The sequence below is a fragment of the Berghia stephanieae genome, chromosome 5 (assembly GCF_034508935.2).
Source record: "Berghia stephanieae isolate SIO BIC M18660-M18661 chromosome 5, UCSD_Bste_1.3, whole genome shotgun sequence".
Classification (NCBI taxonomy): Eukaryota; Metazoa; Mollusca; class Gastropoda; order Nudibranchia; family Aeolidiidae; genus Berghia; species Berghia stephanieae.
The window spans coordinates 6,004,268-6,016,767 of record NC_088364.1 but is presented as its reverse complement, the minus strand read 5'-3'; the positions used below and the strand labels follow the sequence as shown (position 1 = coordinate 6,016,767).

Genomic DNA, 12,500 nt, shown 5'->3' with positions numbered 1-12,500 from the left:
TAAAGTGGTAGCCAAGTAGAATGTGATTCAGACCAAAAACTTGAGCATTTGTACAGCGCAATATCCAATAAACGTGCTCAAATCGCTTTACAAAGGGTCTCTAACCAACAGAAAAACTTAGCATGTGGGATGGGACATGAACCGATGTTAGGTGATATTACATTTTGTTCCGACAATTACAACTCTGTTAAAGACCAGGTACTCATTTTACACCCAAATAAGGCGAGACAATGTGAGTAAAGAGCATTTCCCAAGGACTCAACTATGCATCGCTTTGAACGGAACATACCACAAGCCCATGTAGCCTCACTTAGTTTGTTTGTTTTTTAAAAATAATAATTAAGAGACATTCAATTTTATGACAATCACTAAAACTGATGTTACGATGTGTGGCTCAACTAAACGTTTGATGTCCAAATCGGTGGCCTATTTTGTTTTGTAACAAAGTTAAAATGGTAAGCGAAATTGAGCCTGGTTAGATACTGGATGATAGCATTAAATGCAGCATTGTATTGTTGAACTCGAGGTAGAGGGAATACCTGTCTGTAAGCATTGATGGATATTGTAAAAAATACAAGTCTAAAAGACGATGTGCAATGTATCAAAAAGAATTTGGCTCACATTATGGCCTGCTAGTGGAATAATTGAAGTATTAAGAAACGCATTAATCATTGTGAAACCGTGTAAACAATGTGCACGTTTATTTTGTTTATCGTTATTGGCTCTATCGGGTAATTTCTACTTTATATCTAGCTATCTACACCATTAAATATAAAATTGCACGAACCCAGATAGTTCAAAACTCAATTCCTGCTGGATTGATATACCCCAATGGGTAAATTAGGGTATCAACTTACATTACCATCTCTTCTCGGTTCTACTTTCTCTATCTCTCAATCTGCCTGACTTACTGCTTATTTGTCTTTTCTTTCTCTCCTTTCCTGTCGTTCTCTCTTTCTTTCACTTTTACCTCCATGGACCACCAACCAAGCTATCAATGTCTAAAATCACAAGCAAATCGACTTCATCTACATCTCACTATATTATCTTCAAACCAGCACTCCCTCTCTTTGACCTATGACCTGCCATACACACTGCCATAACCAAAACACTTCTTTTGTTATTTTTGGCAAGGAAACGGTTTTTGCTTATGTTTTTTTCCCTTTTTTTCTCCTTTCGTATAACGGTATAAGACACCAAGTGGCGAAAACGTCTTAAAACTGAAACAAAACAGAAGCTCTAAATAAGTCGCATTTTAAAAAGCTTTTAACAAATTGAGGGCCACTTTAATCCACCTGTTGGTACTGTACCTACAAGTAAAATACTCACATGCTCTGCCGTCAGATGACTCGTACTTTGTGTAACCTTTACACTCGGTCAGACGGTAGCCATCGTAAACTTAGAGCCTGACACTGACCAAAACATTACGTCAAAAAACAAGTCTTTTTTCCACGAAAGAAAGCAATCCGTGAGTCATATTCAATAGTTCAATGAATGGGATCACTTGTTTCCTTGAGCACCACGAGACAAACAACAATGCCGTCTAAGAACGAATTTCCCAACTAGCGTTCCAAAAAAAAAAAAAAAAAAAAAAAAACAATAATAAAGCCGGGAGACATCGATTTCATTCCTCCTTATTATAGATAGAATGAAGATGACGTCACTCAAGCCTTTGTTATTGTATTTTGCCATCCGCGTTTGTGAGTGATTCTCACTAAACTGTATAAACCAGACTATAAAAGTTCATGGTTACACATAGTTTTGTGTGTTGGTCCGTTATACTTCCGGATGGCAATGTTATGAGCTTCTTAGCCAAGCGCATACTATCTATAAGTTTTACGGCCAAAAATGAACAAAGGGTTTTAGTCCGTGTTCCACAGAATCTGATCTGAATAAAAAAAAACACGTGTTTGTTTTTTTTAACATTTCGGCACAAACAAAAAAACCTTTTCCTTCAAATATCGATTGATTAAAGTTAACATCATTTTGTCAAAAACTCTCAAAACCACCCTGAAGTTTTCCTTGAATTCCTAGGTTTGAAATTTTATCAGGACGAGGAGTCATTTTAAAGAATCGATATTTAAAGGGCGACTTTTGTGGCCAAATTTTTAAAAAGGTTTTTTTTTTTCTTACAGACTACGTCAATGTGTCCGCCATATTTGTATCGTTCCTATCACAACTTGTATTGATAAACATTCGCAGCTTATCTTGTCAAACAACGGAAATTTCTTATCACATTTGTGATTTGTTTTCTTAATTATTTCTTGTTTTTTCCTTGTAACAATAAGTGAGTTTGAATATTGCTGGGGTTCCCGACAGCTCAGTTGGAAGAGCACTCGCTTCACAATCAAAAGGACCAAGATCGAGATTAAGAAAGCTCTTTACTCACATTCTCTCGTCGTACTCAGGTATAAAATTATGAGTAGCTGATCATTAACACAGTTGTCCCTGTCTAAAAGAATGTAATATCGCCTAACAGGCGTCATGTCTTATCCTAAATGTTAAGTGTTGCTATTGGATATTAGGGCTCCCTTCAGCACGTTTAGTGGATATTGCCCTATATGAAAGCTGGTCACATACACATTTCCAAGGATTTAGGAACCGGAAAAGTAGAAGGTGTGACTTCAAGACTTTTCTTCCCTTTTGATTGATATATAGAATTAGTTCACTTTCTATCTGCATGTCGCCCTACCAGGTTTTTAAAATCATCTCCTCAAATTATATAGTATTAGCTTTACAATGTGACACACCCCAACAGCAACACGTAGCATCTAGAACGAGGCATGACGCCTTTCAGGCGATATTACATTTCTAATCGACATGGATTGCCAGATGCCTATTTTACACCCGAGTGCAGTGAATGAATGCGAGAAAAGTGTCGTTTACAATAAATATATATTTTTTAAAAATAAAATAAAATTCCCTTTATACATCCGATAGGGGAAAATTGTATCTAGGGTCTATTCCAACGGAAAACTGGAGTTACCCAGGCATCAGCCGCAGTTCAGCACCGCAAATTGAGCTAGGGCGAGGTGACTTGCTCAAGGCCACACAGCGCAGCAGCGGGTGATCGAACTCGGTACCTTTCAGGTACGAAGCAAATACCGGAAAGTACTTTGCGATAGGCTAGCGTCCTATCCAAAGCGTAGCAAACAATAATTGCTATTGTCCGTTTCACGTTATAGGAACCGGGATAAACTCAGGCCCCATGGATCGAACGGCTCTGAAGGATCATAATCTACATCCATTGTACTCAATAAAACAAAGAAACATAGCCCAAGTTTCTGTGTGTGTGTGGGGGGGGGGGGAGGGGCGGGAGGGGTCCGCAGCCATCGTAAACTTTTTGCCTGACACTGGCCAAAACATGACGTCATAAGACAAGTCTTTGGGTACAAAAGAAAACAATCGTGAGTTGTATTCAAGAGTTCAACCAATGAAGTAACTTGTTTCCTTGAGCTCTACTGACGACAATTCACCAGACGCTACACAATCCTAATAACAGACGTCAAACTGAAAGTCTCAGAGGGTTCTCGTGTCAGGCTATAAAAGTTAACGATGGCTAGGGTTTTTCACTATAGATAGTATGCAGATGACGTCACTCAGGCCTTTGTTATTGTTTTTGCCATCCGCGTTTGTGAGTTGTTCTCACTAAACTGTATTAACCAGACTATAAAAGTTCATGGTTACACAGAGTTTGTGTGTTGATCCGTTATACTTCCGGATGGCAATGTTGTGAACTCCTTGGCCAAGCGCATTCTATCTATAGATAGAATGCGCTTGGCCAAGGAGTTCACAACATTGCCATCCGGAAGTATAACGGACCAACACACAAACTCTGTGTAACCATGAACTTTTATAGTCTGGTTAATACAGTTTAGTGAGAACAACTCACAAACGCGGATGGCAAAAACAATAACAAAGGCCTGAGTGACGTCATCTGCATACTATCTATACATTCTGTTTTGACCATCTGGTCAAAACGACGTAATCCCGTTTTGTGACGATGGGCTACATATAAGCAATGGTTCATTCAGATACCCTTTGTTTTTGAAGCTGAATCGAAAGATCACATGTAAAAGGGAAGAAAGTCAAGCCCACCGATAAAGGGTTAATCTATTATTTATAAACGAAGCTTCTCACCTACAGCCTAACCTCTGGGTTAATTGGGATTTAGCTATAACAAGACATGAAGTGAGTGCAGAAGTGGCAAGGAGACAATAAGAATTGGTTTTTTTAAGAAGAAAAGACTGTTAGCGATTATGTGAGTTTAACCCAGGTCATATGATAAATTAATCATCCAAAGAAATGCAGTCTCCCCGATGATGGGTTTTTTTATGGACGGAGCTTGCAAGATGACTTCAAGGTTAACGAGCATCGTGATATAAATAGAATGATGATGACGTCACTCAGGTCTTTGTTATTGTTTTTTGCCATCCACGTTTATAAGTACTACTCACTAAACTGTATTCACCAGACTATAAATGTTCATGGTTACACATAGTTTTGTGTGTTGGTCCGTTATACTTCCGGATGGCAATGTTGTGAACTTCTATGCACTTGGCTGAGAAACTCACAACATTGCCATCCGTCAAGTATAGATAGAATGCGCTTGGCCAAGGAGTTCACAACATTGCCATCCGGAAGTATAACGAACCAACACACAAACTCTGTGTAACCATGAACTTTTATAGTCTGGTTAATACAGTTTAGTGAGAACAACTCACAAACGCGGATGGCAAAAACAATAACAAAGGCCTGAGTGACGTCATCTGCATACTATCTATAGATAGTATGCGCTTGGCTAAGAGGCTCACAATATTGCCATCTGGAAGTATATCGGACCAACCCACAAAACTATGTGTAACCAAGAACGTTTACAGTCCGGTTAATACAGTTTAATGAGAATTACTCATAAACATGGATGGCAAAAACAATAACAAAGACCTGAGTGACATCAACTTCGTTCTCTCTATAGGTGAGGTCATTGAATTGGTTTAATCATAATATTCTTGAACTCTTGCGTTGTGAAATTTGAATTCATTCCAAAGGCCAACTCCCAAGGTCGTGAAGGAAGCATTGGGGACTTGTTGGAAATTTCACGCGAGGAAGTCCAAGAACATTATAAGCTAACTGTTCCATTTGAAGAATCGGATCCATCCTTTTATAATACCGGTCAGTGGGTCATCCGGATATATTTGCTCTTAGTCTAAGGTTTTATCCCGATATGTCTCTATATCAAGGCGGGGTGGGGGGGGGGGGCAGCGTATAGATAGAATGCGCTTGGTCAAGGAGTTCACAACATTGCCATCCGGAAGTATAACGGACCAACACACAAACTCTGTGTAACCATGAACTTTTATAGTCTGGTTAATACAGTTTAGTGAGAACAACTCACAAACGCGGATGGCAAAAACAATAACAAAGGCCTGAGTGACGTCATCTGCATACTATCTATAGAAGGAACGAAGATGACGTCATCCAGCTCTTTGTTTTTTTTTTTGTTTTTTTAGACAGCCATTTTGATCATTGGTTGTCACTAAATTATTTCAATCAGACTATTGATGCATTGCGTTTAATTTGAAAAATTCATAACAATACCAGTCGAATATTCCTTACCAACACGCAAAACGATGTATAAACATAAACGTTTATAGTCTGATTAATACAATTAGGTGAGAACTACTCATAAAAATGGCTGGCTAAAAAAAACAATAGCAAAGAGCTGAGTGACGTCAATTTCGTTCTATCCATAACGTTACACACAGTTTTGCGTGTTGGTATGTTAATTTTGGCTGACGGATGTTGTAAGTGTTTTTCTTTAGCGCATGACATCAAATAAATGCAAAAGCTGCAGATGCCTGTAAAGAGCTAATCTATTATTCATAAACGCAGATTCTCGCGTGCAGGATGAGCATGTGGGTTAATTGGCGTAATATTACTGAGACCGCCTGAGACCAATTTCAATTACCATAATATAAGTATTCAGACGCTAAGAGAGGAAACGCCTTTTTTTACATTTAGACCAGAAAAGTGTTTTCTATATCGATGGTCGGCGGATCAAACATCTGAAGTCCCGATTTTCACGATCGGCGGGCCAAAACTCCGAGGTCTATAGATAGTATGCACTTGGCTAAGAAGTTCACAACATTGCCATCCGGAAGTAAAACTGGCCAACTAAGTCAGGCCCAGTTGGTGAGCATTTCTCACAATATTTTGACACACTGATAAAGGAAGTGCATCGCAAAACCTGACGACACCGTGTATTAAAATTGTGTGATGCTCAGGATCTGTGTGGGCTGTTTACTCCGGGTGATAAGCAAGCACTCGGGTGGCTCTGGGTTTCTGTTCACGGTCAGCAGGGCAACATATAGATAGTATGCAGATGACGTCACTCAGGTCTTTGTTATGGTTTTTGCCATCCGCGTTTGTGAGTTGTTCTCACTAAACTGTATTAACCCGACTATAAAAGTTCATGGTTACACAGAGTTTGTGTGTTTGTCCGTTATACTTCCGGATGGCAATGTTGTGAACTCCTTGGCCAAGCGCATTCCATCTATAGATAGAACGAAGATGACGTCACCCAGGTCTTTGTTATTGTATTTTGTCATCCGCGTTTGTGAGTGATTCTCACTAAACTGTATTACCCCGACTATAAAAGTTCATGGATACACAGAGTTTTGTGTGTTGGTCCGTTATACTTCCGGATGGCAATGTTATGAGCTTCTTAGCCAAGCGCATACTATATATACTTTCGATTTTATTCTTTGGTCCGTTTATGAGTTTACGAAGGCTACGGTTCGACACGGTGGGTTATAATTTTGTTTTCTGACCAAACAATTTATAAAAAGTCATTTAGTCGGAGTATATGAGTATTATAACATAATGTTATATTAATATTGTATCAGAAAAGTAAGTGGAGCAGGCACTTCTGTTGATAACAAGAAGAAGTCGGGGAGAGCGGTTCAAGATAGACACAGAGTTTGATACCACTTTTTTTTTTTTTTTTTTTTTTTTTTTTTGGTAGTGGTGGATAGCTCTGACAGTAGGGCTACGCTCTCCCTGGCCAGTCGTACTTGTCATACGCGGGTTCTAGCCCCTATCGCCGCGAAAGTTTTGTTTTTTAACATTCTTTTTTGTCTTCTGGCACTTTTCTACTCACTTCATTCCCTGTTGCTATTAATATTGTATAGAGATAGATAGCCCTGGTCAACTCTCTCTCTCTCTCTCTCTCTCTCTCTCTCTCTCTCTCTCTCTCTCTCTCTCTCTAGAGAGAGAGAGAGAGAGAGAGAGAGAGAGTGTGTGTGTGTGAGAGAGAGAGTATTCCTCGCCTTCTCACTTCAGTCCTATAATCGTCTGTGGTTTAATCAAATACACATCGATGGTGGCTGGCAAATCAATAATGAATAGTTGTAACCGACATTTACACATTTGCAGGTCTGATAACCCAGATTGTTATGGGCTCATTGTTGCGATGGAAATATCCGTACTCACAAACCTTTGTAAAATATTGTCCATTACCACAATGATAAAACACGCAAAATTTTGCGTTTGGCTATCAGAACTCCAAATATGTGCACGTGGGTTGTAGCCAATACATGAAGCTCTTTATGTGTAATGTTGACTATAGAAAGAATGAAGTTGACGTCAATCGGCTAATCATTACTGCTTTTAGACTGCCAATTAGGTGATTAATTCTCACTAAACTATCTCACTAAACTATCTGTAGCATGCTCCAAAGCCGTAAAACCCGGGATAAACTCCGGATCCATGGGTCTAATGGTCTTATGGACTAAAAAGTTATATTCATTTTTTTTTTTTTTTTTGCTGTACTCGTGTATGGCGCACTAAAACGGGGAAGAAGATGAAAAGATGAAATAAAAAGACGACCAATTCGTGGCGGGTCGTCATGATAGATTCCAGAAAGACCCAAATCAATCACTGGATTACTACTGTATTCTGGTCAGTCAGTACCCACTACAAACAACCCCGGACAATCAACGTCAAGATGGAATACATTGGTCACCCATCGTCGTGGCCTAGCTCTGCCAACCGGAAATGACCCTTCCCCCGCCACCTTGTCAATCAACAAAATAAACAGCCTCCGTGTTCATTATCACCAGTTCCAGTTGTTCGCTGACAACAGATTTTATTTTTATATGTAACCCATGGTTTCAAGCTGGTATTAAGAAGCGACGAACCACCAGATGTTAAAACATAAATTAAAAGTTAACTGGTCAGTTGATGCTGCGTGTTTAGCCAAAATGCTCACAACTTCTGCCAGCCGGATAGAACGTACCAAAACACAAAACTATGTTATACTGGTTGATACAGTTTAGTGAGAATTACTCATAAAAAAGGATGGCAAAAACAATAACAATGACCGGAGTGACGTCAGCTTCTTTCTAGTTATACAAAAATAGATTTTATTTTTTTTTTCACTACAGTACAAAAGAACTAAGTTGATACCATACAAAATATTTTTTTCATCAAAACAAGCTTCACAATACAGTGATAATTTCTATATCTGTCTAATTATATCTAGAGAGAAAAGTAGCTGGAAGAAGACACAAGACAAACCAAGGAAGTCCTGGATAGGAAATGTGGAAGCAACAACTGACAAAAAGATAATCAACTGCTCAGTAATGGCCATTGAGGGTGAAGAATGACGTTCCATGACATCCAACCTCTGTAGGGAGACGGAACTCCGGTAAGGTAAGGTATAACAAATATTTTCTTCAAATGGTCTGATGTACATATGAAATCAGAATGAGAAAACTGTTGCATCGTAACGAAGGTGACAATTTTCCTATTATTGGTAAGGAAAGGATTAAAAAATACGTTGTTCATTCTTCTCAATAGAACACCAAAACATATAACCCGCTGTCTCCAAGCGGTAATATCGGTGGTCGTCGGATCAAACCTCTGTAGTCCCGATTTTCACGATCGGCGGATCAAAACTCTGAAGTCTACATACGAGCTTTGCACACTATGTTTTATTTAACTGGTGACAGCAGAGGTCTGATCCGCCCAATATTAAATAAGATTAGTTCTTACTATAGTCCCTCACTGTAACGGACTATAGAAATTAAAGGTTTTGTTCAATTTTATGTGTAAGATTTATCCTGCGATCAACAAGTTGATATTTTACTTAAACGCTTTAAGATTCATCCTGCGACACAAGTTGATATTTTATTTACACGCATAGCACCAATGATTCAGAGAGACTATCTTATTTTTTCCTTTTTTTTCTATGGCTCTCTTTTAAAAAGAGATAATCAACCAAAAGTGCTCCATGCTTTGAGCAAAGAAACTCCGTAGAAATATATTTCCATGTAAAAGAATTAAGTTATCGTCACTCCTCTCTTTGTAATTGCTTCTAGATCGCCAGTTGGTGATTAGTTTTCACTGAAGTCACACTATCAGACTACAAACGTTGAAGTTTGCACATAGTTCCAACATAGACTGTTGGTACGATTAATCTGGTAGGCAGAACCGATGAGTATTTCACCTGAATAGATGACATTAATTGATATGTAGACTTTATTTAATTTATGCCATCTCGTTGAATAGATTTTCTCTGATTGTACAGAGGCCCTGTGGGGTAATAATATTATGATTGAGAGATTAATTGTCTAGAATTTACTGTGAGAGTCATAAAGCCGGCTATGTGGTCTAGTGGTATGACAACTCGTTTTCGGATCACTGTACTCGGGTGTAAAATGAGTACCTGGCCGTTAACAGCGTTGTCTCTGTCGGGAAAAAAATGTAATATCGCCTAGCAGGCGTCATGTCTCGTTCTTCATCTTACGTGTGGCTGTTGGTCAGGGACCCGGCCCTGTTTAGTGGATATTGCCCTATCTAAAAGCTCAAGTTTTTAAGCCTTTACAGTCGCAATTCGGTTTTAACAAAATCAGATGTCATATCTTACCTTTTCATTAAGAACAACTTTATATATATATATATATATATATATATATATATATATATATATATATATATATATATATATATATATATATATATATATATATATATACCACTAGACCACATAGCCGGCTTTATGACTCTCACAGTAAATTCTAGACAATTAATCTCTCAATCATATATTGCGCATCATTTCACTCAATGAGTTTACAAAAGGTCCCAAGCAAAGTCATCTCAAGTCACCCGAAGCAATCGGCGCCATAGTTTGAGAAAAAGAAATGAGCTTTTATATAACGCAATATCCACTAAACGTGCTCAAAGCGCTTTACAAATTGCTCCTGGTCAACAGCAACACGAAACATGTAGTACGAGACAATACATTTTTTCCCCGACAGGGATAATGCCGTTAACGGCCAGGTACTTATTTTTCACCTGAGTACGGTGAAAGAACAAGTAAAGACCATTTTCCGTGGACTCAACTTTTCCTCGCTCGAGACTCGAACCCAGGACTTTCCGATCTGAAAGCGGATGTCATACCGTCCACAGCTTCTAGCAGCTTCGTGTCTATAGATAGTATGCGCTTGGCTAAGAAGCTCATAACATTGCCATCCGGAAGTATAACGGGCCAACACACAAAACTGTGTGTTTCCATGAACGTTTATAAATTTATAGTCTGGTTAATACAGTTTAGTGAGCATTACTCATAAACGCGGATGGCAAAAAAAACAATAACAAAGGCCTGAGTGACGTCAACTAAGAACTATCTATTAGACTCGTGGTTATAGAGTTAATATTTATTACAATAATTGGTGTCGTTGATGATACATCATCATCATCATAATCATCATCATCATCATCATCATCATCATTACCATACACTTTACCATTATCATAATATGTTGGAAACCAATTTATGTATTATTCTATATTGTTCTCTGATCTTTGACGATGTAACAATAATGAATTATTTCATCTCATTGGTCATTGACTGATGCTGATTAACTCACGGTGGTTCATTATTCGTACGGGGGTCCCGGTAGCTCCGTCGGTAGAGCACTTGCTTCACACGCAAAAGGAGCGATTGTCGATCCAGGGTGGAGTCGAGATATTTTTTTTTTCTGACCCTCCCCTCCCCCCACCCCCGTCCACCCGGCAACGATTGGGGAGATAGGTCAAAGAGATCTGGCGTAAAGTACTTTTGTTGCGAACGACTAGCGTCCTATCCAGGGGATAACAAGCAATTTCTGTTGTCAGTTCAAGCTATAGAACCTGGGATAAACTCTGGCTCTGAAAAACTAGAGAGAGTCCTTTTATCAAAATCGTCCATCCATTTGTTTTTGTGTTGTATTTTCTTTTTTATTTCTGGTTGCTTTCTGTTATTTTGTTGTTGGGGAGGGGGGGGGGGAGGAGAGAGAGAGAGAGAGAGAGAGAGAGAGAGAGAGAGAGAGAGAGAGAGAGAGAGAACGTTTTTCAAAGTTATACCGAACCAAGAATGTTCAAATTCCATAGGTTATTACCCTCAGCTCAACCACCATCCGTTGCGACCATCATTAAGTTAATTGCGTCTCATCTTTTGTAATACACTCGAGACCTAAGGATTCAATTTACCCCAGACCATTAAAATATATGTCTTATTTTCATCTGGCTAAGAGACAGGAAGGGGAGTAAAAGAGAAAAAAAACAGAAGGAGAGAGAGAGAGAGAGAGAGAGAGAGAGAGAGAGAGAGAGAGATAGAGAGAGAGAGAGAGAGAGAGAGTGAGCGTGGGGCTATATAGTGAGGGAGTGAGGGATAGAGAGAATGAGAGAGAGAGAGTGTGTGTGTGTGTGTGTGTGTGAGAGAGAGAGAGAGAGAGAGAGAGAGAGAGAGAGAGAGACTATAAACTATTATACAAGCAAAGCTTTTAAAGGGACGTTCAATCGAATAATGATAATGGTGTTGTCCCAAAATTACTTTGGTAAAAAAAACAGCGATGAAATGCTTTGAAATTTATGAATTGAAAGTAGATTTTCAAGACTTATAATTTTCTCTTTTATATTTACGCCTGTTTTTCATCTTTGTCATTAACTATGTTTATTTCATTTTATGTTTGTGTGTTGTTTGGGTTTTTGGGGGTGTTTTTTTATGTTGTTTTGTTTTTTGTTTTTTGTTTTTTTTTTGTTTTTTGTTTTGTTTTTCTGTTTGGTTTTTGTTGCTGTTGTTGTTGATGGTGGTGGTGGCGTTTTTGTTGCATATGGTAATGATGTTGTTGTTGCTGTTGGTTTTGTCGTTCCCTTTTTGTTCTACTTCTTGTTGTAAATATTGATGCTATATTTTTGTGAGTTTTTTTTTTTGTGTTTCTGTGCAGTTTGTTTAGTTTGTTTCTATAGATAGAACGAAGATGACGTCACTTAGGTCTTTGTCATTGTTTTTTTTTGTCATCCGCGTTCGTGAGTAATTCTCACTAAACTGTATTAACAAGCCTATAAACGTTCAAGGTTACACATAGTTTTGTGTGTCGGTCCACTTCCTGATGGCAATGTTTTGAAATTCTTAGCCAAGCGCATTCTATCTATAGATAGTTCGAAGATGACGTCAC

General features: G+C 38.6%; 1 protein-coding gene and 1 long non-coding RNA gene across 2 annotated transcripts in view; one reads left to right on the top strand and one right to left on the bottom strand.

The window, feature by feature from the left end:
- Window positions 1-12,500, top strand: part of LOC144972298 (uncharacterized) — a 175,832-nt gene that overhangs the window by 98,936 nt on the left and 64,396 nt on the right. Inside the window, exon 2 of the long non-coding RNA XR_013645337.1 lies at window positions 8,543-8,712. This is a non-coding gene — a long non-coding RNA (uncharacterized LOC144972298). The remainder of the gene's footprint in view (window positions 1-8,542; window positions 8,713-12,500) is intronic.
- Window positions 1-12,500, bottom strand: part of LOC144972297 (opsin, ultraviolet-sensitive-like) — a 120,052-nt gene that overhangs the window by 57,025 nt on the left and 50,527 nt on the right. The window lies entirely within an intron of this gene.